Below are 25890 nucleotides of genomic sequence, written 5' to 3'. Positions count from 1 at the left end.
AAGTTGTGCCATGGCCATGGCTGGACCCCACCTGCAGAAGAGATGCCCCAGCAGTGCCATAGGACAGCACCCCAATGCCCCAAATACTGCCCCAGCAACCAACCACGGGAAACAGACCCAGCAGTTTCCTTTTTCTATTTGCGGAACTTCCCACCGTGGCAAGCTGAAAAGGAAGTCGGCAGCTCAGTGGGAGGAAAGGCGACAGTACACAAATCGCTTCATGTCTGCTGAGGAAATTTACTGCCCTGAAACTGACGGCTGAGGCAGGAGGAAGGGGCAGTGCAGGCTGGGTTGGGGCTTGCCCTGTCCACTGCTGTCCAGCCAGGATGGCCACATGGCTGAGTGCCAAGGCCGACGGCAAAGCTGTCTAGAGAAATCAAAACAAGTGTACTCAGGGACCATGTATCCCTAGGCAGGTCACTACCTTCACTGACCTCAGTTTTACTCATCTGTAAAATGGGCAAAACAGGATCCACATCAAGAGCTACTAAAAAGATTTCAGTAAGAGAGGGCCTGTAAAGTGCTTAGTAGTACAAGGCCCAGCAGACGGTAGGTGCTCAAGAAATGTCCATAACTGGCTGGGCACGGTGGCTCATGTCTGTAATGCCAGCACTTTAGGAGGCCAAGACAGGCAGATCACCTGAGGTCAGGAGTCTAAGACCAGCCTCACCAACATGGCAAAATCCATCTATACTAATACAAAAATTAACTGGGCGAGGTGGTAGGCACCTGTAATCCAGCTACTTAGGAGGCTGAGGCAGGAGAATCACTTGAACCCGGGAGGCGGAGGTTGTAGTGAACCGAGACTGCACCACTGCACTCTAGCCTGGGTGACAGAGTGAGACTCGGCCTCAAAGAAAAAGAAAAAAAAAAGAAAAGAAAAGAAGAAAATAAAATAAAATAAAGGTCCATACCAATTATTAAGTTCAAGCTTCTCATCCTGGCAGCTAGGTACCACATCCTACCAGAGCCGCGTCTGGCCTGCAAGTGCCCCACACTAGCCCCTTTGCTGATCACCACTAAGCACATGATGCACCAGCAATGCACCAAACAGACAGCAGCAAGGAACTGTCTCCGGAGGACTCTGCGCCCTCATTCATTCATTCAGCAGGCACTTACTGAGAAGCAGATGAGCTGAGACCTACATGAAGTGGAAGGACATGTGGCTATCTGGGGGAGACTGTTCCAGACAGCGGGAATACCACCTGCAGGGGAACTGAGGCAGGAGTGAGCCCGGTGTATTCAAAGAACAGCAAGGAAAGCAGAGAGGGGGCGAGAGCAGGAAGAAACGAGACTTAACCAGGGGCCAGAACACGCAGCACCACAGGGGGCCTTTGGCTCCTCTCTGGGTAAAGTGGGAGTCATGCAGGGTTCTGAGCAAGGGAGAGACAGGATCTGACCTGAGTTCTGGCTATGTGTGAATAACAGACTGTAGCAGGGAGCTAAGGAGGAGGCTCCTGCAACTGTCAGGCAGGAGGTGATGGAGGATCTGACCAGGGTGGTGGTGAGCCGTGGTCAGAATCCAAAAGAGCCCACAGGATTTGCTGAGAGGTGGGATGTGGGGGACGAGAGAGAGGGAAGTCGAGGCCGACTCCCTGGTTTCTGGCCTGTACCACTAGCAAGGATGAAGGCCACTTTTGTTGAGACAGGAAGATTGTGGTTTGGGGGGGGCAGGGTAGAGTGAGAGCTCAATCTGGGACATTTTAAGTCTATCTTCATGCAAGGCAGTCTGGTGAAGGAGGCAGACCGTCCCTCAGCAAATCCTTGCACAACGTGGATTCAACAGCAATCCTGCTAGTGCTGAGCAGGGTGACCCAGGTGGAGGCATTCAGGGAAGGCTGCCTGGAGGAGGACATCGGAGCTGAGGCCAGAAGGCTGAGGAGCTGGGGACAAGCGAGGGAGGGGTAGAAAGCTGCTACCTCTGTCTGTCTTCCACTTTCCTCATCACTTCACCTCAGACTTCATATCTGGTGGGGACAGAGCCCAAGAACAAAGGCAGTGTGGTTTCTGAGGTTCAGAGCTCTGGGGTCAGGCAGAGCCAGGTTCAAATCCCAGACCTACCCTTTTCCTGTTGCATGGCCTAAAGCTGGTGCCTTCACCGCTCCTCGCCTCAGTTTCCACATCCATAAAAGGGGGTGATTCTGCCATGCTTTCAGGGTAGTGTCAGGCTCTGGAAACCCAGATAGAAATGCCCACCTCCCTCCCCCAACCTGGGCACTTCCTTCCAGCCTCAGTGAGAAGCTGCTTTGTCAGGGAAGCTGGAAGGAGACAGGGCAGGGAGTGGCTGGACCCAAGGGCTAAAACCACCATCTGGGGCCACGGATCTAGGCAAGTCTCCAGCCCCTCTGCTGCCCTGGCCAGGCACACAGCGGCCCACAGGGATTTTCCATTTAGTCAAAAATGGGAACTCCATGGAAATGCGCAGTGCCTCAGCCTGCCACAGGACAAGGTGTTTTTCCACAGAGCAAAGCTGAATTCAGCATTAAATGGCTCTGCGGGTGGCAGGGGCCACTACCCTCTGAAAAGAGAAGCGGGGACTAGCCAGCAGGAGACAGGAACCTGCTTCTGGCCTCAGCTTTGGGGAGACAGGCACCTGAACCACACCCTTGCTCACATGATTTCCACCACCGCACACGCTGCTCCTGCATCCCTGACCCAACGCCAGGCATCCATACGTTCCCTCAGCAAATGATGCACGTAGCACATCCTGGGGATGAGCATGAACAAAAGAGACGAAGCTCCTGCCCTCATGGAGCTGGTGTTCTACAGGGCTGGGGGCTGGAGCCAGGGAGATTCACCAGAATAGACAGCAGAAACCTTATGAAGAAATCAAGCAGGAAAGGGAGAGGTGAAGCAGGCAGACAGGTGCTATTTTAAATGTGGTGGCCAGGAAAGGCCTCCCTGATAGGGAGACGTCCAATAAGGGGCTGAGCCATGGGTTACCAGGGGAGAGAGCGCACCGCTTGGGCAGTGGGGCAGCAGGAGCAAAGGCTCTGCGGCAGGGGCCTGCTTGGTGTGCTGGAGGGATGACGAGGCACCACGGCTGAAGCAAAGCAAATAGGTGAGAATAAGGACTGGGAAAGGGGACCCGGGCAGGGGGTGATATGATTTGGCTGTGTCCCCAGTCAAATCTCATCTTGAACTCCCACATGTTGTGGGAGGGACCCAATGGGAGGTAACTGAATGAGGGCAGGTCTTTCCCATGCTGTTCTCATGATAGTGAATAAGTCTCACAAGATCTGATGGCTTTATAAGGGGTAGTTTCCCTGCTCTCTCTCTCTTTGCCTGCCACCATCCATGTAAAACGTGACTTGCTCTTCCTTGCCTTCTGCCACAATTGTGAGGCCTCTCCAGCCACGAGGAGCTCTAAGTCCATTAAACCTCTTTCTTTTGTAAATTGCCCAGACTTGGGTGTGTCTTTATCACCAGTGTGAAAATGGACTAATAAAGGGGGTTTCAGAAACCTGGGCAAGAAGGTAGGTGTGGGCCAGAGATGCAGGTAAGGAGATGGGGTTCTTTCGTGAGCAGAGCAGGCAAGGCCCTGAAGACAGAGGACTCTCACATCTGACAAGCAGGGGGAAGAGACAAGCATCACTTCCTCACCAATGGAGGTGAGCATAGCACCTTTTCCCCTAGACGGTACAGAGGACTCCAGGGCCCAGCCAGACCCTCCCCACACCCCCTGAGCCTTACTTTCCCCCTCCATAAAATGGAGACACAAGTCCTGCCCAGCCTCCCGCAGAGGCGTCTAACGAGGAACATGGCTGGAAGAGTGAGGCTGGAGTCTGGGTCATCCTGGACTGCAACCTCAGGGCTGCTCTGGCCCCTACACCCCACGAGCCTCCCAACTTCTAAAGTCCAACGTCCCCCAGGGACCCAGCCCCTGTCAGACAGCCAAGACAGGTGCTCTGAGAGCCAAGGTGTCAAAGGATGAGGATGCACCTGGCAACCAGAGGCCTGCCACAGAGCAGCTGTGGGAGGGGATGGTTGCTGGACTCCATGGCAACCAGCCGCTGGGGCCCGGAGGCCAGCCATCACTTCAGAAGGGGAGTCCACGGGGCGGGGCTGTGGACAGAGTTTCTCAGGCTCCTTTCTAGAGCACATGACTCACAGGCCCTCGGAAAACCCAGCAGGCCCCTGAATTCCAGGCCATTGCTTGTAGAGCTGGATGTCCAGGCTTCACTCCCTGGCTGGAAACTACTGGAACCCACCGTCCCTGTGGGGTTCATTTTGCTCCCATAGTCACTGGGTCTCCTCTCCAGAAAGGAGACCAATGCCTACCATGTGGGCACATGTGAGAATGTAGCGTTAACACAAAAAATCAGAGCAGCAAGCCTTCAGGGGGCAGCAACCCTATGCCAGGCTCTGTGCTATGCATTCTTCCTGAAGTTGGTGGTATTAATGTTAATCCCATTTTACAGAAGAGAAAACTGAGGCTCACTGACAGGTAAAGCATCACACACAGTGAGTGGCAGAGCCAGAGACTAACCTCCACTCCAGGCCCCATAACCATCCCGTCACCCTGTGATGTGCAAGGGGCCTGAGGGGCTTTTCTCACCCCTTGGTCCAGTCAATAAGTATTTCAACTCATCAACATGAATAATAATAGTTGCTAATGTTTATTAGCGACTATTTAGCCACGGGGAAGTGAACTAAGGGGCCTGCAAAGGCACACTGGGCAGTGGGGAGCTGCGGCCCAAATGCAGGCTTCCTGATGCCAAAACCCGCCACGCCACACCAGGCACAAACACCAGACCACATCTGAACAAAGCTGGTCATGCCCCCAGTTCTCTAACTCTCCAGCCTCAAGCACGAGGCCCAGGAGCCCCCAGCCACACGCCACCATTCTCATGAGGGCGTGAAGGCTTCTGCTGGAATCCCAAACCCAGGCAGTCTCACCGAAGGCTGTTCAACCCCAGCAACCCTCAGAACTGACCAGTATGGTTGACGTGGATCTCATGCCTATCACCCAGAAGTGCCTACAGGTAGGGCCTACAGGGGAATCCAAGGCTCCCTCATGTCACATCACAAATATCTGAGAACAAAACTTGACAGCTGGAGTAGAGTCAGGTAAGAGAGGTAAGAAACTGAAATGCTGTTGCCCTCAAGAGGTGAATAGTCTCAAGGTAGCCAGAACCACACATAATGGACTCTGATAGAAAGACCACAGGCCTCAAGAGTCAGAGCAAAGCCAAGCTACATGCCCTGGGGGCAGCAGCCGCACCTCTCTGAGACTCTGTGTCCATATCTGTAAAATGGGCATAACAACAGCAGCACTCTGTAGTGGCAAAGACCTGCAGAGAGGTTGTGGATCAAGGGCTGAGATCAATGCCAAAAACATAGCTCTGACTGAAACTGGGCTGCCATCATCACCATCATCATCAGGATTATCAGTATTTCAGATCCCACAGCCAGAGGTGCCCAAGAAGTCTACACCAGGGGCCATAAACACCAATGCCAACAGAAGCCATGCAAGTAAGGTGAGTGAGTGAAGCTGCCCAGGAGTACAAAAGGGAGGGGTGTGGACTGTGGCAAACCGGAAAGCAGATGTCCACCTAAAGGGTAAACTGTGACTGTGCTCCAGTCAAAGGTCGCCAGGCAAAAGTACAGACAGATCTGTTTCCCTAGAGAAACTGGAAAGACATATTTTTGCAAAAAATGATTCCAACTTTTTTTTTCTTTTTTTTTAAAGATGGGGTTTCACCATATTGGTCAGGCTGGTCTTGAGCTCCTGACCTCAGGTGATCCGCCCACCTCAGCCTCCCAAAGAGCTGGGATTACAGGCGTCAGCCACCACGCCCAATCATGTGTTAGTTCATTCTAATACGTATATGGTAAGAAAAAGAAACTAGAATAACCAAAACAATGCAAAAATCAACATTGGAGGATTCACATTATCCAATTTTAAGAATTATTATGGCCAGGCACGCTGGCACACGCCTGTAATCCCAGCACTTTGGGAAGCGGAGGCAGGCAGATCACTTGAGATCGGGAGTTCGAGATCAGCCTGGCCAACATGGTGAAATCCTGTCTCTACTGAAAAAAAAAAAAAAAAAAAAATTAGCCAGGCATGGGAGCACATTCCCGGAATCCCAGCTACTCCACAGGCTGAGGTGGGACAATCACTTGAACCCAGGAGTGGAGGTTGCAATGAGCCAAGATGGTGCCACTGCACTTCAGCCTGGGCGACAGAGCAAGACTCCATCTCAAAAAAAAGAATCATTACAAAGTTACAATAATTATGATGATATGGTACTGGTGAAAGAGGAGACGCACAGATCAATGGAACAGAAAAGAGAGTACAGGAATTGACCCATACAAACGTGGCCATTTGATTTTTAACAAGGATGCAAAGGCAATTCCATAGAGAAAGGATGGTCTTTTAAACAAAGGATCCTAGAACATGATATGCGAATTAATGAACCTCAACCTAAACTACGTATTTTATATGAAAGTTAACTCAAAATGGATCACAGATCTAAATTCAAAACATAAAACTTTAGAAGAAAGCAAGAGAAAATTTTTATGACCTAAGATTAAGCAAAGAGTTCTTAGATGTGACATTTAAAAAGCAAGATCAATAAAAGAATAAAAGGGATAAATTAGAACAAAAATGAAAATGTTTACTCTGCAAAATACACTGTCAAGAGAATGAAGAGACAAGCTACAGATGGAAAGAAAATATTTACAAATGACATGTCTGACAAAGGATTTCTATTCAGAATACAACCCTAAATTAGCAAAGGAAACCAAATTTTTTAATGGATTAAAAAACTTGGACATTTTCTTCACCCAAAAAGTATATGAATGGTAAATGGGCATATGAAAAGATACTCAGCATCATTAGCAATTAGGAAAAAGTTAAAATGACAATGGGATCCCTCTATGCTTCTACTTAAACGGCTTTTTAAAAACCTGACAATACCAAGTGCTAATGAGGGTGGGAACCACAGGATCTCTCCCATACTGCTGGGGAAAAGTAAATTAGTACAGCATCTTTGGAAAACGTCCCACAAAGTTTTTTGGCAGCCTTCCATAAAATCAAATATCCACTTACCATATGGCCCAACAACCCCACTCCTGTGTATTTACCCTAAAGAAATGGAAACTTATATTCACACAAAGAGCAATATATAAATATTTATATAGCAGCTCTATTCATAATCACCAAAAACTGGAAACAAGCAATTCAACATGTGAATGGATAAACAAATTGTGGTACATCCAAACAATGGACTACTACTCAGCAATGAAAAGGAACAAACTATGGTTACACACAGCAATGCAGGTGAATCTTAAAGGCTTTAGGTTGAATGAAAGAAGCCAGTCTCAAAGGGTTACGTACAGCATGATTCCATTTATGTGAAATGTGTGTATGTTTTAGAAAAAGCAAAACTATAGGGAGAGAAAATGGGCGAGTGGTTGTCAGGACTAACAGATGGGGGAGGGTGTGACCACTAAGAGGCAGCATGAGAGTGTTTTTGGGGTGATGGAAGTCTTCTCTATCCGGATTGTAGGGGATAAATATATGACTCTACACATGTGCTAAAATTTATAAAACCCTAAACCCCAAAAAAGTCATTTTTACTCTATGTAAACTTCAAAACCCAAATTAATTCTTGGAAAAATCTCACACTAGGTATCAATATGGACACCTGGTATTTTTTTCTTTTGATGGGTTCCTTAAATATATGTGTAGATAGAAAGATACAGAAATAAACATAGATGTGTGTCGGTATCTAGACATATATTCACGGATACCATGGCATCCAGAAACAAGGAGCACAACTAGTACCCAGATTAGGTTTCTAAATACCATTCTCCAATTAAAAGAGCTAGGGGTCCTTAGAGAACTGCTTGATTTCAGGGCTGGTGCAGGAAAAATGTAAGATGAGCCAGAGTATCTTGTGGTGACAACAAGTAAAGAAATGCTGAAAAGAGACGGAGTGCAATGGCTCACACCTATAATCCCAGCACTTTGGAAGGTCAAAGCTTAAGACCAACAGTTCAAGACCAGCCTGGGCAACATAGTGAGACCCACGTCTACCATTTCTACAAAATAAATAATTTTTTTAATGTTCAAAAAAAAAGAAAAAAAAAAAAAGATGGAAGCATGTCAAAAGGGCACGGGGTCAACCAGAAAGAACTCCGAATGGCCAAAGGTGGGGCAACTTGAACAGCAAAATAGATAATGACACTACGGTTCAGGAGGGTGTAAACAGAGGGAAGAATGAATAAATACACGAGGGGGAATTCTCTGGACACAAGGATTTCAGTTAATAAAAGTAGGAGGAGTGAAGGAAACAGAAAGTCACCACTAGAAGATCACAGTTAGAATTACCACAAGCCAGACCCACTGATCTAAAACTAGTGGGCAAAGGTTCAAACAAAAACAGGGTATTTCCATAGTCTCAAAGAATCTTTCCCCAAAATATCTAGTAATTACCAAGGAAAATTAGTAACCTCACCATGGAGAATCCTGCCTTTCACCATCTTAACCAAGTGTTAACATCTCCCGTACAACATATGGACATCACGTGCCACCTGCTTAAAACGCACAGAGGAGGACTCATCGCTCCTGGGGTACCCCTCCTAATCACGAATAAGCTCAAGTCCAAAGTAGGACAGAGTCTACAAAATACCCGACCCGGACTCTTCAAAAGTGTCAAGGTCATGAAAAGCAAAGAAAGACTGGGGAACTCCCACAGATTACAGGAGACCCAGGAGCCATGCTGTCCAAACACAACATGGTGTCCTAGGTTGGATCCTGAAAATAAAAAGAACATTTGTAGGGAAACTAACAAAATTCTACTAAATTTTATAGTTTAGTTAAAACTACTGTATCAAGATTAATTTCCTTCTACTACAAAGAAGTACTTTGTACTTTGGTAATTATACTACAGTAATATAAAATGTCAACACACGGGGAAGCTGGGTGAAGGATGCACAGAAATGCTGTACTATATTTGCAAGTTTTCTGTGAGTCTACAATTACCTCCAAGTAAAAAGTTTTTTAAAACCCTGTGCTGACCAAGCCAAATCATATACTGGCCAGACAATGCACAGCTACACAAGGAATGTGACCCCTGGGTCACAAATGTGCAGTCCCTGGCCTACAGCTGACACCCCGCTTCTCCCCAAAAGAGACCCAAGAAAAACTCTGAACTTGGTGCAGAGAAGAGTCCCCAAGTCAGACACCCCCAACTTCATCCCCACAATCTGTTTTTCATGGCCATACCAAGAGTCTATACCTAGAAAAGCACACAGCCTGGTTTGAACCCAGGCCCTGCCACAAACTCACTGTGGAATCCTGGGTAAGACTCCCCCTTCGTCTTCTGAAAACGGGGTACAGGTCCACCTCCAGGAGCTATTATGAAGATCAGAGGATAATGTCTGGCTATGAATTTGCATGCCCTCATGACCCAATCACCTCCTATTAGGCCCTACCTCCCAAAACTGTTGCATTGGGGATTAAGTTTCCAACAATTGAAACTTGGGGGACACATTGAAACCACAGCAACATGTTACAAATGAGGAAATGGAAGCCCGCGGATCTTAAATGACATACCCTATTACAGATGGTGATGAATCCATACTATACAAAAATCAGCGGGCCAATGCTCAGGAGATTTGGACTCCGGACCACCTGTGCCTTGACCTGGCCACAGATGTCCGGCAAGCCCTTCTCCTGCAGAGTCTCAGGGTCCTCATAGGTCACTCAGTCAACAATTAGCAAAGGAAAAAGTCAGGCTCGGCCATTAATATGGTTTGGCTGTGTCCCTACCCAAATCTCATCTTGAATCGTAGCTCCCATAATTCCCATGTGTTGTGGGAGAAACCCAGTGGGAGATAATTTAATCATGGGGGCGATTTCCCCATACTACTCTCAGGGAATTGAATAAGTCTCACAAGATCTGATGTTTTATAAGGGGAAACGCCGTTCACTTGGCTCTCATTCTCTCTTGCCTGGTGCCATGTAAGACACGCCTTTTGCCTTCCACCATGACGGTGAAGCTTCCCCAGCCACATGAAACTGTGAGTCCATTAAACCTCTTTTCCTTTATAAATTACCCAGTCTCAGGTACGTCTTTAGCAGAAGCATGAAAATGGACTAATACAGCCATATATCCGTTTCTATGGATATATCCTGCTAAAGTGGTGAGAAAGAGTCTCATCGAACGTAGAGGGTAGGTTTGGGATGGTCTGGCTTAAAATAATGGCTGGCCAGGGAAGGTCTTCTGAGAAGGGAAAATTTGAGCACAGAACTGAAAGCATGATGATGAGACCAAGCCAGGGGCAGATCTGGGGAAAGGACTTTCCAGGCAGAGGAAACAGCACAGGCAAGAGGCTAGACGCCAGGCCATGTTTAGAGGGTCCACGGAGCAGCAGGCTCCACAGAGGACTCTTGCTCTCACTGCGGTGTGATGAGGAGCCACAGGAGGGGCATCGCAAGAGAGAAGGTATGAGCAGATGAGTGTCATAGTCTAAGGTCAAGATCCCTCTGGTTGCTGTGGACAAAGGGGACTAACTGTAGGAGGTAATGGGGCTACAGCAACAGGCCAAGCAAAAGATGAGCAGGCCTTAAACCAGAGTGTGGGTTACCAGCACAGCCTCTGAACCAGGTAGCCTGGGTTTAAACAGCACTGCCACGCACCAGTCCGAACTTCAACATCCTCATTTCTGAAGCGAAAAAGAAGGATACACACCTGATATGGCTGAATGAAGATTAAAGAAAATACTATTTGTAAAGCGTGTGAAGGAGGAAATGTGTGAGATGGGGTGGTGGCAGAGAGGGTGGTGAGGATTACAGGCTTGGAAGGCAGAACGACGAGACTGTCCACTGGATGGGATGGGGGGTCAGGGCAAGAAAGAGAAGATCAAGAATGACTCCAGAGTTTCGGGCCTGAGCAAGTGGAAGAATGGAAGTACCATTAGCTGAGATGGGAGAGACAGGGAGGAGCCAGTTACAGCGGCAAGATGAGGACTTCAGCTCAGCACACATTTAGTTTCAGGCATTATTTTAGATCCAAGTAGCAATCCAAAGAGACAGTGGCCATACCCATGTGCAATCCAGAGTTGGGGATGGTACAAAGGACTTAAGTGACATCACCAGGAAGAGAAGAGGTCCACAGGTGGGGACTGGCAGCCCCAAACCATCAGAGCCCAGGACGTGGAGGAGAAATAACAAAGGAACCAAGGCATCATGTCTCAATCATCCCCTGCCTATCTCAGGAGTGAGACTGGTCCCAGCTACTCTGCAAAGTCTCCCAGAACAAAGACACATCCTGAAATGCTTCTTCGGTATCCACTTCGCCACTACCTGTTAACCCAAGTACCCCAGGGAAGAAAAGCCATTGTCTTCAAAATACCCTACATGAATCGGTCACTTCTAAAGTGATTCCTGCTTCACCAGCTCACCTGCTAAGGTCCCCTCCATGTCCTTGTGGATCTCACTCTCCTAATTATACCACAGTAATAACACAAGGTGAACGGAAAGCAAATCAGTTACAAAGGGAAACTGCAAATCCTGCAAAAGATGCAGGATTTTATGACATCAGCAAAAGTGAGGTTGGAAGACCACAGCTGGGTCCCAGGCAAAGCTATAGACAAATGAAGATCCCGGAGTCACTGGCTCACAACGAGAGTGAAAAAAACCCAGGAAGACCACATAAGAAATTTCCAGAGGAACTTCTCTGACCATCAGAGAGTGCACAAGAAGTCCAAAAACGAGCTCCAGGGGTTTTGCAAAATGACTCTATCATCCTGCTATAAAGTGAAACCTCACGTGAATGACGTGGCATCGTGTAATCATTTAATTTTATCAGAAAAATTACACATACCCCAACAGTAAAAAATAACACTTGGCTGCCTCCTGGTTGATTCTAAGAATTCATGCAATGTTGTTATTATATTCTAAATCCAGTTACTGACAGGATTAAATTCCCCCTATTTTTAGGATGGTGGTTTCCTTCTTCAAAGTAAAGCCCTCATCTAAGCCTCTATCCCCGCCACCACACATTCCCAGTATTACCACGTTAGGGCCCAATTTCAGTGAGTTCTCAACAGCAGCCCTCGTTTTGATGACAGTTATTCTGTGACAGTGAAGCTGCCCTGATCTGCACATTGTTGGACCAAAAGGAGTCCTGCTCTTCCCTAAAGAAGCCCCTTTTCTGGGGGGCAAGAAGCCGATCTGCCCACAGGAACCGGGAGCCCACTAAAGCCCAGTGGGCCACTGGGCATGAAACCTTGGGAATGAAATATCCTGGGTCCTCCTAACCCCACCTGAGCCCACGGCAGTTCCTTCCCACCCCACAGCCGGACAAAAGCCGCCACAGCTCCCCGTGTGTAGCCAGCAGACCTGCCCTTGTGCAATCTCATCCAGGTATATACTTAAAACGGGTAGGTTTTCCTAAATATCATTTCTATTTCTTTCTCTTTCTTTTGAGATGGAGTTTCACTCTTGTCACCCAGGGTAGAGTGCAGTGGCACAATCTCGGTTCACTGTAACATCCGCCTCCCAGGTTCAAAGATTCTCCTGCCTCAGCCTCTCAAGTAGCTGAGATTATAGGTATGCACCACCATGCTCGGCTAATTTTTGTATTTTTCATGGAGATGGGGGTTCACCATGTTGGCCAGGCTGGTCTGGAGCTCCTGACCTCAGATGATTCGCCTGCCTCAGCCTCCCAAAGTGCTGGGATTACAGGCATGAGCTACCATGCCCGGCCAGATGTAATTTCTATTTTGATGAAGCATATTTTTTTAAAGTGTTGATCTGCCTGTCTGCCTAATTCCTGCCTGGGGTCTCCTCTGACAAGCCTGCAGGAGGTTACAGGCAGTGGCTGCCCCACCACCATACCTATGATGGGTAGGGGCCAACACCAGCCCAGAGAGAAGCACCTTTAGGACCCACTTGTCAAAGCTGCAGAGACTGAGAGCCACCGGTGCCTCCACTGCTATCCACTCTGCCCAAGGAACTGGCTTTGCATAGGACCCCCCTGGTGGCGCTCAGGCTTGGCTCCAGCCACTGTCCCCACCCAAGGCTCCCCAAACTCGTCCACAAAGCGTGGTACCAGACAGCACAGCAGCCAGCCAGGGCTGAGCTCAGGCCTCACTGCTGATGCTCAGACTCCAGGGATGCCTCCCCTCACCCCACAGAAGTATCTGTCCCAGCTGGCTAGCCTCTTTGGGCTTTTACCTCCAACCTTCAAGATGTCACCACCTCCCCTGGTGCCAGCAGCTCCTCTGCTTTCCCTCAGTAAGCCTATGCACTCAGAGGGTTTTGATCCAAGGCATCAGTAGGGAATAAAAGTGCACCCGTGTCCCCAGATTCATTCCACGAAGACGGACGAGCACTCGGCAGGGGGCAGACATGGAGACGGAGGGCACAGGGAAGACAGAGCTTACCTCTAGCAAAGGGAGACAGACAACAAACCAGCAGGCAAACTCACAGGGCAGAAAGAGCCAGGGTGGACGGGTTGGTGCCTTCGGGCAGCAGGGTCAGGAAAGGCCATGAGGAGGGTCAATGAAGACAGCGAGGACTGTCTTCAGGAAGAGAATGGGGCTGAGCTGGACCTGGGGCATCAGAGGAATGGTCAGGGGCCCAGGAAACCTCTGGGCAGAGAAAGGGTGCCAGTGGGAGAGGCAAAGTCAAGCCTGGAATCCAGGCCTAAACAAAACTCCCTGGGAGGGGTCCTGGTACCTTGCTGGGGCAGGGGGTGGGTAAGCAGCTGGACGCCCTTGGAGGACAAATGAATAACAAATCATTTGCCTCCTTTCAGGGCATGCAGGTTTTAGACTTTCTAAGAGGCTAGGCAAACCTACCCTACAAAGACCCTAGCACCTGCGCCAAGACATGACGAACAAGGAGACTCAGGGAGAGGAGAGGGAGAAAGGGTGAGCAGGAAAGAAGGTCGGGGAGAAATGGGATAGGGTGGAAAAGGGAGGATGGGGGCAAGGCATGGTGGCTTGGGCCTGTAATCCCAGCACTCTTGGAGGCCGAGGCAGGTGGATCACCTGAGGTCAGGAGTTCTAGACCAGCCTGGCCAACATGGCAAAACCCCGTCTCTACTAAAAGTACAAAAATTAGCTGGGCATGGTGGCACACGCCTGTCATCCCAGCTACTCAGGAGGCTGAGGTGGGAGAATTGCTTGAACCCGGGAAGTGGAGGCTGCAGTGCGCTGAAATCACGGCACTGCATTCCAGCCTGGGTCCCAGAGCGAGACTCTGTCTCAAAAAAAAGAGAAAGAAAGAAAAAGGAAGGTGGGGAGGAGAGGAAAGGGAGAGATGGAGGGGGAGAGAAAGAGGAGGAGGTATGGGAAGGACAAGTGGTCACAAGGACACGACCCCTGACCCTCCCAGCACCCCCCGCCACAACACACTCTAAGAACCTCTCAGAAGCCCCCTTAAGCATAAGATGCTGATGACCATCTGGGGACACATTCTCTGGGCCTCACTGGTGGCCAGAGATATCCAGCAAAGGCTGCGAGAAGCAGGCTGGAAGGCCATTCCTGACACCCTCCTTCCTCACCATGGTGACGGGTGACGGTGCCCACCGCCCCCCAGCCCTGGCCCTCCCTGAGGAGGCCTAGGGAGGATTCTTCCTTTTAGCCCTGGAAACAGACCCTGACACTCGTGTCTGCTTCCCCAGATCCCAGGACGACACGGCACTTATGAATACATAAATCTCATAATCATGTAAAAGCTGGCTCTGTCTACTGATTTCTGTTCAAAGACATCATAAAGGTCCTTTATTTAAAAAAAAAGAAAAAGAAAAAAGGCTGATTCCAAAACATCACACGTTACAAGTGTTTGAAGGAACAGCAAATGCCCGCTGGCAGCAAACAGCCCCAGGCCAGCCAGGATCCAAAAGAGAATGTTTCAAAGGCCTGAGCACTCTCAAGCGCATTTCCTCTTTCTGCTGCTCCCCACATTACGGATTTATGTGAGGGGTCAGACAAAAACTCTCTTGCAGACAGAGGGAAAAAAAAAAAAGCAACCATAAAACAAAAAAAACGAAAACAAAAAAACCTTTTTTGCAAGGAATTTTATAAGCAGATCTGGAGAACAGGAGAAGGACTAAGGAAACCCCTAAAGAAGAAGTCTGGCTGCAAAATGTTGTAAAAAGAAAAAACAAACTTTTAACACAGGAACACCCAATGACACGTTTTTAAGTCTAATTTTGAAAAATGATCAAAACACTTTTTTTTTCCCCCAAACATTACAAATGACAAGTGGCCACCAGATGCTGAAGGAGGGAAATACGGCTGTGGTTTATTTTCTTTGTTTTTAAGAAACCTCAAAATTAGGGAAGTCACATATACACAGGCAAAGGAAAGGCAGGAAAACTGCTGATGTGGGGGCTAAACTTAGCCTGCAGACAACAGAGGCTTTGAGATGAAAGCACCCAGAAATCAGCCACATTTGGCCCTAGAGTGGGGGACCATGAGAGAATGTGTGCAAACCCAAACTGAACTTGTAATTCACTTGATGGGTTTAAAAGGCCCGTGGGAAGTTTTCTGTAAGCCAGGAACATTTTGCTGTTAAGAAGGCATCACCACCCAGGAAACAGGCGGGCAGTGTCCTCGAGCCTTTTGCAGGATAGAGGCCGACGTCTGGAGATGTGATGTAACCTGGGTAAAGCGAATTCATTCAAGGATGAGGCATGAAAGCAGACCTCAAATGTCCTTCAGAAATCTCAGTGGCAGAACACAGAGTTTGGACCCAAATGCCCACCTACCTCCCTCAAACAGGAAGCTCCCTTCTTTCAAAGAAGCTCTGGCCCTGTCAATGATGGCAGGCTTCAGCTGTTTGGCCACCAGCTTCTATTCCCTCTTTTTACAGGAAAGCACCCTGATGCTGCTTGAAAGGTGTTGCTCATCCCTGACCTGAGGCACACAGAGCATAGGATGAAGCCAATCCTTTGTACATTTGAGCCCCTAGATCAAACTCTACCTGAAGTTGTAGGTCTAGCTTCATGAGCTATTATACTTCTTCTCTTATTTGAGTCCATTTTGTTTGGGTTTTCAGTCATTGCTATGGTTTGAAGGTCTACCGCACATTTCATGTGTTGGAAACAAATACCCAGTGTGGCAAGATTCAGATGTGAGGCCTGTAAGAGGTGACTGGATCATAAGGGGCTCTGCCCTCATGAATGAACTGATGCATCTGTGGATTAACGGGCTAATGGATGAACGGGGTATCATGGGAGTGGAACTCGTGGCTTTATAAGAAGAGGAAGAGAAACCTGAACTGGCGTGTTAGTGTGCCCAGCCTCCTTGCCACGTGATTCCCTCAACTGCCTCGGGTCTCTGTAGAACCCCCAAGAACGTTCTCACCAGATGTGGCCCCTCCACCTGGAACTTCTCAGCTTCCATAACTGTAAGAAGTAAGTTTCTTTTCTTTATAAATTACCCAGTTTCAGGTATCCTGTTATAAGCAACAGAAGACAGACTAAGACACTCACTCACACAGGGAGCCCACCACGCAAGGATTAAATAAAACCCAGACTTTAGCTAGAACCTTACAAGTTCAGTCACGTCTACCCCTTCCAAATAACCACCGATTCAGAATGGAACAAGTTCCTTCAATGTCATGGGCTCCCAGCTTCACCCAGCTTCACAGTGTGATCTACCGTCTGCTTGCTCAACATCTCCATCCACTTTCATCACAGGACAACCTGCAGAGCCTCGGGTCCTGACTCAGCTCCTCACCACAGAGCTCTTCTGGGTGATAATGATGGTAATAACAATACCATCCACAGCCAAGACTTCCTGAGAGCTCAGGATGGGCCAGTGGGCTTGCTCTAAGCATGTTAGTATGGCATCTCATTTAATAAAACACCCTTAGCTGTGGGTATCATTAGTCTCCCCACGCTACAGATAAGGGGATGGAGTCACCTGCTCAGAGTCACACAGCTTGTCTGTGGCAGGGCCAGGCTATCAGCCAGCCCCCATGCAGCCACCTGAAATGAGTGTTTTTATACTGATTTGAGTAACTGTGGCTATCATATCAAACCCATGATTTCATGAACATTATTAAGCTGTGACTATAAAGTTTTAAAAAAGGGAGGCGGTTCATACTGAGTAAAAATATTAGACAATGTTGCAATTGGTATTTGAATATGACACAAATCATAAGACTGATACTAAAATGAGTATTTGCAGGAAATGATGGATGGATGAATGGATGAATGGATGGATGGAAGGATGGACGGACAGACGGAAAGACGGATGGACGAGTGGGTGGGTGGGTGGGTGGATGGATGGATGAATGGACAGACAGACAGATGGATGAATAGAAAGATGGATGGATGGATGGATGGATGGATGGATGGATGGATGGATGAATGGATGGATGGACAAGTGGGTGGGTGGGTGGGTGGGTGCGTGGATGGATGGATGGATGGACAGACAGATGGATGAATAGAAAGACGGATGGATGGATGGATGGATGGATGGATGGATGGATGGGGAAGAAAAGGAGGGAGAAAAAGAATGAAGTGAAGAAGGAGAGAAAAGAAGGAGAAAATGAGCCTTGCACATAGTAGGTGCTCAACAAATATGCTGAATGAACCCATTAGCAAAGAAGCAGTAGTGTGCTATAGTTGAGTGTAAGCCACGAAGTCAGACTGATGGTTCATAACTTGGCTCAGCCTTTCCTAGCTGAGGGACCCTGGGCATGTGACAAAACCTCTCTGTGCCCCAGTCTCCTGGACTGTGAAATGGGTAAATAAGAATACCTCCATCAAGGCAGCCAGAAGAAATAAGTGAGTTAATGTATGCAGAACGCTCAGGACACAGCTGGATGCATCCTACGTGCTTGGTAAGTGTCCACTAACCGTATGATGAGAAAACTGTTAAATCCATTCCAGGGCTGATCCAGCCTAACTGCCTCTCTACTTCAGAAGCAACCTCAAGTTCCACGGGCCTTCCCCAACGGTAGGAATGGAAGAGAGAAAACAGAGGAACAAAAGACTCCACTCTCCCCAGGGTCCAAGGAAGAAGGAGGGTGGAGGGCTGCAAGGTAATTTAAGAAGTTTAACAGGGAAAAAAAAATCTTCAACATGAGTGAGGAAAAAAAGATAAATTCAATGGTCCAGGCTGCCTCTCCAGATAGCTAAATTCTGTTGTGCTCATTCTACATGCTTCAGCTTTTCTTAGGCTCTGAGGAGTTTTTGCCTAAATTAGAGCCTGCAATATGCTGAAGAGAAGAAAGGGAAGGTGAAGGAAGGCAGGGAAAGGATCAGGGACCCGTTAGGCATGCCTTAGAGGAAGCCTGGCTGTTCCATCCATCCCAACACTGAATGGCAAGACAGTGGATGGACGGATGGATGGACAGATGGATGGATGGACATCAAATCCCAGCACCTTTCCCCACAGCCACAGCCACGAGCTGTGGGATGCACCTAAGTCCCATAGCCCAGCCCTCAGTGCACTCAACATTATCCCTGCCACATCCTGACATCCCCAGCAGCAGCTACCCAGATTTTCCGGAACATCTGCCACCTCTATTCACCCTGTCCCCATCAGCTCCCACCCTCCCCAGTCAACTGAAACATTAATGGCTGCTCAGGTGGCTGCTGTCACCACCTAAGAACCCCGATGTGTATTTATTCCCGAGAATGTATGAGAGAGTGAGAGTGTGCGCATGTGCGCGAATAATGCATACATTCTATTTATGCAGGGAGCTATGCATGCAGAAAATAGCACCCCAGCTAGCTGGCTTAGAACTGTGCAGATTCATGCACACACACGCATTAATATCACTCCCTGCAGTAAACACAGAGAGACAGAGCACACAGTAATAAATCGTTACCTTCACACTGTTGCTGCCAGATGGCAGAGCCTGGCAATCACCACGTCTGCACGTCTGTGCGTTTGTGTGTAATAATAACCGTGGCTGACATTACTGAGCTCCTGTCATATACTAGATGCTGTCCTAAGTGCTGCACCAAACCCAGAGGAGGTGTTATTACTACCCCTGTTTCACAGCTGGGGAAACTAAGGCACAGAGGTCAAGTCATTTGCCCCAAGGTCACAGTGCTGGTGAGGGGTAAAGTCAAGGACTACAGAGTAAGCACCCAATATGAGCAAGCCACAATTTTATGACACTCAGGGGTGACAGGGAGGAATCCCGAGATGACCAGCTGCCACGGGGGTCCTCAACAAGCCCACTGTCCCATTGATGGGTCAGTTTCAGCACAATTGAAACAGACATGAGCCAGACACTCCCCAGGGAAGAGGGGTGTCCAAGGTTCAGAAGTGCATGAAATCAAGTTCAGTGTCCAGCAAAGCCCTCGCCACCAGCAACAAGTCACCCCGGGGGCAGAGTGTGCAAACTGGCAGCCCACAGGTTTGGCCCACAGTCATATTTGGTTTGGCCCATGAAGTGCTTGTTAAAAATGGGATTGAGTTGCCAGCTTTTAAAAATCGAGTGATTTCATACCAAAAACTCCACATTTCCGGCTGCTGGAAAATGTCTTTAAGAAGTCAAGAGATCCGGCAATACCGGGCTTGGGTTCCCGCACGGGGACTGCTGCTAGGGGCTGAGAGGCCGCTGCTCACTTGACGTGGGACATGTGCTCCAGAAGGCACAGACTGGGGTAGAGGGCATAGGCTCTGGAGCCAGACTGCGGGGGCTAGCATCTGTGCCTCAGTTTCTTCATCTGTAAAACAGCCTCCCCATAGGACTGGTGTCTGGCACTCAGCAAGCACTCGATAAATGTTAACTAGCACTGCCATCTCCCCAACATACAAGGCCCAGGGTTTGAGGCATTGTTTTGTAAAAATAAGAGCTAACACGCATCTAGCGCCCTCACTGTGCCAGGCTCTGTTCTGAGAGCTATACTTCATGAACTCACTCCATCTTCCCAAGAAACCTATGAGACCATTCCTAGGCAAATGCCCAAGAGAAATAAAAGCCTATCTCCATACACACACTTGTACACTCATGTGCACGGCAGCATTATTTATAGTAGCCAAACGGTCGAAACCCAAATGCCCATCAACTAATGAATGGATAAACAAAATGTGATATATCCTTATAATGGACTATGATACAGCCATAAAAAAGAATCGAAATTCTGACACATGCTACAATGTGTATGGGCCCTAAAAACATCATCCCAAGTGGAAGAAGCCAGAAACAAAAAAATATACTGTATGATTCCATTTATATGAAATGTCCAAATCTGTTGAGATAGAAAGTACATTAGTGAGCCAGGTGCGGTGGCTCACGCCTGTAATCCCAGCTCTTTGGGAGGCCAAGTTAGGCAGATCACTTGAGGTCAGGAGTTCGAGACCAGCCTGGCCAACATGGAGAAACACCATATCTACTAAAAATACAAAAATTAGCCGGGCATGGTGGCACGCATCTGTAGTCCCAGCTACTTGGAAGGCTGAGGTGGGAGAACTGCTTGAACCGGGAGGCAGAGACTACAGTGAGCCGAGATTGTGCCACTGCACTCTATTCTGGACAACAGAGCAAGACGCTGTCTAAAAAAATAAAGAAATATGTATATTAATGATTTCAGGGGTTAGGGGAGAGGAAGAATGGGGAGTGACTACCAACGGGTTTGGGGTTTTTTACTGGTGTGATTAAAATGTTCTGAAATTAGAAGATAGTGACAGTTACACAATCGTGTGAATATACTAAAAGCCACCAAAGTGGACACTCTGGGGAATTATTTACAGCATGTGAATTATACTTCAATTTTAAAAATTAAAAAGAGGAACACCTCTGAGAGGTATTCTTGTTATCCCCATTTTACAGATGAGAAAACCAAGACACAGAGAGATGAGGGGCAAAGAGGTGTTCCTCTATACCCACGCCAATGTTGAAAGTAGACAGACAAAGTTGGGGGAGAGGGTTAAGTGATTTTTCTTGCACCTGGCTGCTTTACCGGTCACAGCCATAGGGATTTGGGTTTGCCACCCTTGCCTGGGCAAATCATTCACTCTCTCTGAGCCCAAGGCAAAGGCCAGACAGGAACGGCTCCTAATCTAGATCCCTTTCAGGTCCCCAAGGACCCTACAAGTCTGGAGCATTACATGGAAGCATCACTTATTCATGTCCATAGGGTCAGTTCTGGCCATTAATAAATGATGATTTTAACGACTCACAGTGGTCCATCCACTCCCAGGGGAACGGGAAGAAACCATTCCGGGTTTTCTAAGTCCAAGCCCTTCACATGGCTGGCTCAGATGTCAGAGCAAGGGGCTCAGTAGCCCATCTCCTCCCAAGTGGGTCTGGCCAGGAGGACCCCTTACTCACCAGGCAGAAGATGACCTCATTGGGCTAAAGGATCCCCTCGCTCACTAGGAGTCCCCATGGGACAAGAGGACTCCTTCCCCACAGAGTGGGAGGACCCCCTCCTGAACACCCCCATAATTTGATCACTGAGCTACTGAAGGCTGCAAATGAGCCCTTCTGAAACAAGTCCCTGTCTCTGAGCACGGAAGGGACCTCAGGGTGCCCTGCACTTCATTCTCAGAGGCAGGGACCAGCCTGTGAATGAAGTCTCAGAAGCCAGACAATGAGAGGGAGAAACAGGAGAGAGGGGCACAGAGAATGAGTTCAAGACAGAAAAACAGAGAGAGGAAAGGGAAGGGGTAGACAGAGAGAGTCCTGAAGGAAGCTGGAGGCTAAGCCGGGAGGAGAGAGCTAACCAGGACACTGAAAACAAGAGCTCTTTCCCCATTCCAGAAGGAAGAAGGCCAGGAGGCAGAGAGGAGGCCCAGCAGGGGCCTTTGCTTGGGGTCCTTCCCACACTGCAGGGCAGCACCAGCGCTGCCCAGAAGCCCCCATCAGTGGGTGGTGGGGGGTGGCTTCCCCAGCCAGGCCGGAGCCTGCCAGGGCAGCCTCTGCAGAGGAGGAAGCCGGATGGTCAGGCTGGGGGCTGGGCCGGGAAGTGCCAAGCACCCAGCCAGGTTGCCATGGCCACGGAGACAAAGAGAGGGGCTGATGAGAGGCCCAGGGACAGGGTCCCCCAGAGGGGCCCCGGCTGCCTACAGTCCCTGGGGAAGCCCAGCCTCTCTAGAGTACCTGCTTTACCAGGGCTCCAGACTGTTGACCAACTAGCACCTCCACAGGGAGGCCTGCAGGTCAGGGCCTATCCAGCTGCCTGGGCAGGAAGGGAGCAGTGAAAAGCACAGCCCAGGAAGAGTCAGCAAAGAGGATGCCCCACAAGTATCTGGACCCTGCTAGACAGTACCAAATTGAGGCTAACCTTTCTGGCTTATTCTCTGCCCTTGCCAGAGGGCTAGATCCATAAGGACAGGGGTTCGGGTCTGTTCCATCACCCACTAAACACTCAGCTCAGCCTGGAACTGCACCTGGCAGTTGGTGGGTACCCAACAAATGGGAAGAAGTATGAGCTGGGATGCTGGTTCTGCCCCGTATTTGCTGTGTGACCCGAAGCAAATGACTCAACCTCTCTGAGCCTCTATTTCCTTATCTGTGGAACGGGAATGCAATAATGATGACCTTGCCCACATACAGAGAGGCTCAGAGAAGGATGCTCCCTGTAGCACTGCTTAGTACAGACCAGTAGTGACTTTCCAATGAGGGCAATTTTGCTTCCTCCAGCTCCCCCATCCCTGAGGACATATGGCATTGTCTGGAGACATTTCTGGTTGTCACAACTGAGGAGGAGGGTGCTTCTGGCTACTGGGTAGAGCTAGGAACTATTCTAAACGTCCTACAATGCATAGGACAGGATAGTCCCCAACAACAAAGAATTATTCAGCCCCCAATGTCACTAGAGCTGAGGCTCAGAAATCCAGAAAAAAAAAAAGGCGGGCAGGAACCACCAAGATGCCCATCAAGAGGGAATGGATGTATAAACCCCAGCAGAATCGCCCTGCAAAATGGTAAGCAGAAGTCAGAAGGAAGGGGCTGAAACTGTGTAAAACAACATAAAATGATCACCCAGACACACACATTCCATCAGCAAAGGCAGCTGCAGAATGCTAGGTGATCCTAAGTCTACCCTCAGGGACTAGAATTTGAATCCAGGATCTCGGTAGCCCCAACCCTACAGATTGAACCACCTGCTCCACCAGCCTCTGCTCTATATATTTTACCAAAACAAATGCACATGCTCAAAAGCATGCTATGTTATTGCTACAGGCTCACACTGATGCATGGCAATGACATGAACAAACACACAGGGAAAGATCTGGGAAGCTGCACACCAGCCTAGTAACAAGAGCAACTGGGGCTGGAGGCAACCAGGAAGGTGAGCGGGTAGGTTACCTTATCTGCAATGCTTTAATTTTCTACAAGAAGAATGCATTCATATTTGTCCTGTTATTAAACATTAATGAACAATTACAAATGCATAAACACCCTTAAACCCAGAAACTCCATTCCTAGAAATGAATAAACTTATAGGTATGAAGTGGCCCGTGTCTGTCCCACCATGATATGTAATGGCAAAAGGTGGGCACAACCTCTGTGTCCATCAACAGGGCACTAATTTAATAATAATTTTAAAAAACAGAACCTCCATTCAACAGAATTCTATGCAGCTATCATTTTTTAAATAAGGCAATTCCATGTACTATCATGGAACAACCTCCATGAAGTAGGCACAAAGCAAAATGCAGAAATCTGTGTACAGTGGGTCCAACGTGAGCATCAAAAGGGGTACACCCGGACTATGTGAACGGAGCTGTATGAGACCGGGGCCAGTGGCTGCCTCTGGGGAGGGAACTTGGAGGCCGCCATTTCATTCTCCATCACTGTATGCTTTTTAATTTGAACCACGAAAATGATTACACATTTGCATATTTATATGTCTATATATATACACACACATGTACACAGTATATCTACATATCCAGGTATGACATATATACATTTTATATCACATCTATGTGACAAAATGTATATATAATACTTGTATATATGTATATGTACAGGTATATATACATAGTTATATATACAGTTATAAACACATACATAGTTATACAAACACGTATAGTTGTAACATTTTAAATTAATTTAAAAGACACAAAAGATCATACACTATATAATTCCATTTCACAGGAAGTTCAAAAACAGGCAAAACTAATCTTCGCAGATAGAAATCAGAACAGTGGTTACTTTTGGGGATATTGACTAGGAGAAGACATCCTCTGGGGTGCTGGCAACATCTGTGTGATTCAGACATAGCATATTTTATGTTCACCATACTGTATACTTAATATTGTACATTTTACATACAACATATACCTAAAATAACTAAAATTTTAAAATTTTAGTGAAAGAAAAAGGACTGATCACGGTGGAAAGCATTTCTGGAAATTCTCTAAATTCTATCATCCACCTTTCCCCGAGGGAGCTCTTTGCTTGGGTCCCTGAGAAGTGGCCAAGCTGGGGTCGAGCACCCCCACCAATGTTTTCTCCAGAAAAAAGCCAAATGGGAATCAAGCTGGCCTTTGTGGTTGAGTCCAGCAGAGCAGGACAAAGGGCCAAATGAAGGCCCACTGCTCCCCCCAGACCCCCCAGGACACTGAAGCTCATTCATGTTGGAAGCTGGCCATTTCCCGAGGGCTCCAGCCCCCTCCCCTCGGGAGCTGGGAACAATACCCCCTTTTACCACCCCTCTTGTCTCTCACTTCCGCATTTAATTGCAAGTTCATGGGTATTAAGTGGCCCATACAGCTGACCTAGCTCTCTCTCCCTACCCCATCCCCCCAAAAAAGAGGCCCACAGCACTGTCTCTGTTCACTGCCCCTCTGTGTGCCCGCTCTTTCTCAATGATCTTCCCCAGAAAAAGAGAATGACACACCCCCTCCGTCTCTGCTTGTCGCCTTCCTCAAACAACTCTGTTCTCACCCAGAAAGCACAGTCTGGCAAAGCGAGCTGCTCGTGGCCCTGGCACAGGCGCCAGGCCTGCAATGGCAGCTCTGTTCCGACTTTCCAGGCCAGCAACACACCCACTCTGCACCCTGAGGTAACCCCACCTGATGCCTGAGAACACTGGGGCCCCGGGGAGTCGATGACAGGCCTGTAGTCTGATGAAGCCAGTGCTCAGACCCTCGAGATCCCTCAGCCTGGATTCTGTGACTTTCCCTAAACCACCTTCTTGTCCCCATTCAAGGGGGTACCCAAAGCCTTTGACCCTTAATCTCTTCTCTAGATGTGCAATTGGGATGAGGATGAGTTCATCTGTAACCGGGGTTGGGAAGAAGTCACATAAGTCAATCTCCTGCCCTTCGAATGAACTCACTTTTGCCCTTGCCCATGGGGTTCCTACCTCTGGAATGTCCTCAAGTCTGCTGCATCTATCCTGAAAGTCTCCACCTCTTCCAAAAAGCCTTCCAGGTTATATGGGTCAAGGCCTAGTTTCCCCTCCTCCACTGAAAAACCTCATCACCCACATTCCTCCACCACAAATTCAAGTCCAACCCAGCTCTATCTCCATTCACTGCCTGGTCCAAGCCACCACCACCCCTCACTGGACACTGAGGCAGCCACCTAGCCAATCTTGCTGCTACTACAGTCCCGCCTCCATATCAGCACCCAAGAGTCCCTTTTAAAGCATCCATCAGACCACTCTTCCGCCCTGCTTAAAGCTCTCCCCAGCACCCTGCCACACCGGGAGGAAGTCTCTGCTCCTCACCTCTTCCTGCAAGGTCCTATATGCTCTGTCCCGTTACCCTCCTCACCCCACAGCCCTCTCTCCCATCACACCAGCACCAGCCTCCCTGATGCACTTAAACTCTGCCAAGTTCTTTCCCACCTTGCAGCCTGTGCACTTGCAAACTGAAGTGTACCTGTCAATCACCAGGGAGCCTTGTCAAAAGCAGATTCTGATGCAGTAGACGTGGGGGGAGCCCAAGCTCCCACAGTGATACTGCCAAGTCCCCGGGGCACATGTGGAG

The 25890-nt window shown here is 48.5% G+C and overlaps 1 protein-coding gene across 2 annotated transcripts in view; it reads right to left on the bottom strand.

The window, feature by feature from the left end:
* The window catches only part of PREX1 (phosphatidylinositol-3,4,5-trisphosphate dependent Rac exchange factor 1), a 204789-nt gene that overhangs the window by 148979 nt on the left and 29920 nt on the right, over positions 1–25890 (bottom strand). The window lies entirely within an intron of this gene.

This window comes from Sapajus apella, unplaced genomic scaffold, assembly GCF_009761245.1.
Source record: "Sapajus apella isolate SASKATOON/1434 unplaced genomic scaffold, GSC_monkey_1.0 scaffold92, whole genome shotgun sequence".
Taxonomy (NCBI): domain Eukaryota; kingdom Metazoa; phylum Chordata; class Mammalia; order Primates; family Cebidae; genus Sapajus; species Sapajus apella.
This window is presented reverse-complemented; position numbering and strand designations above follow the sequence as displayed.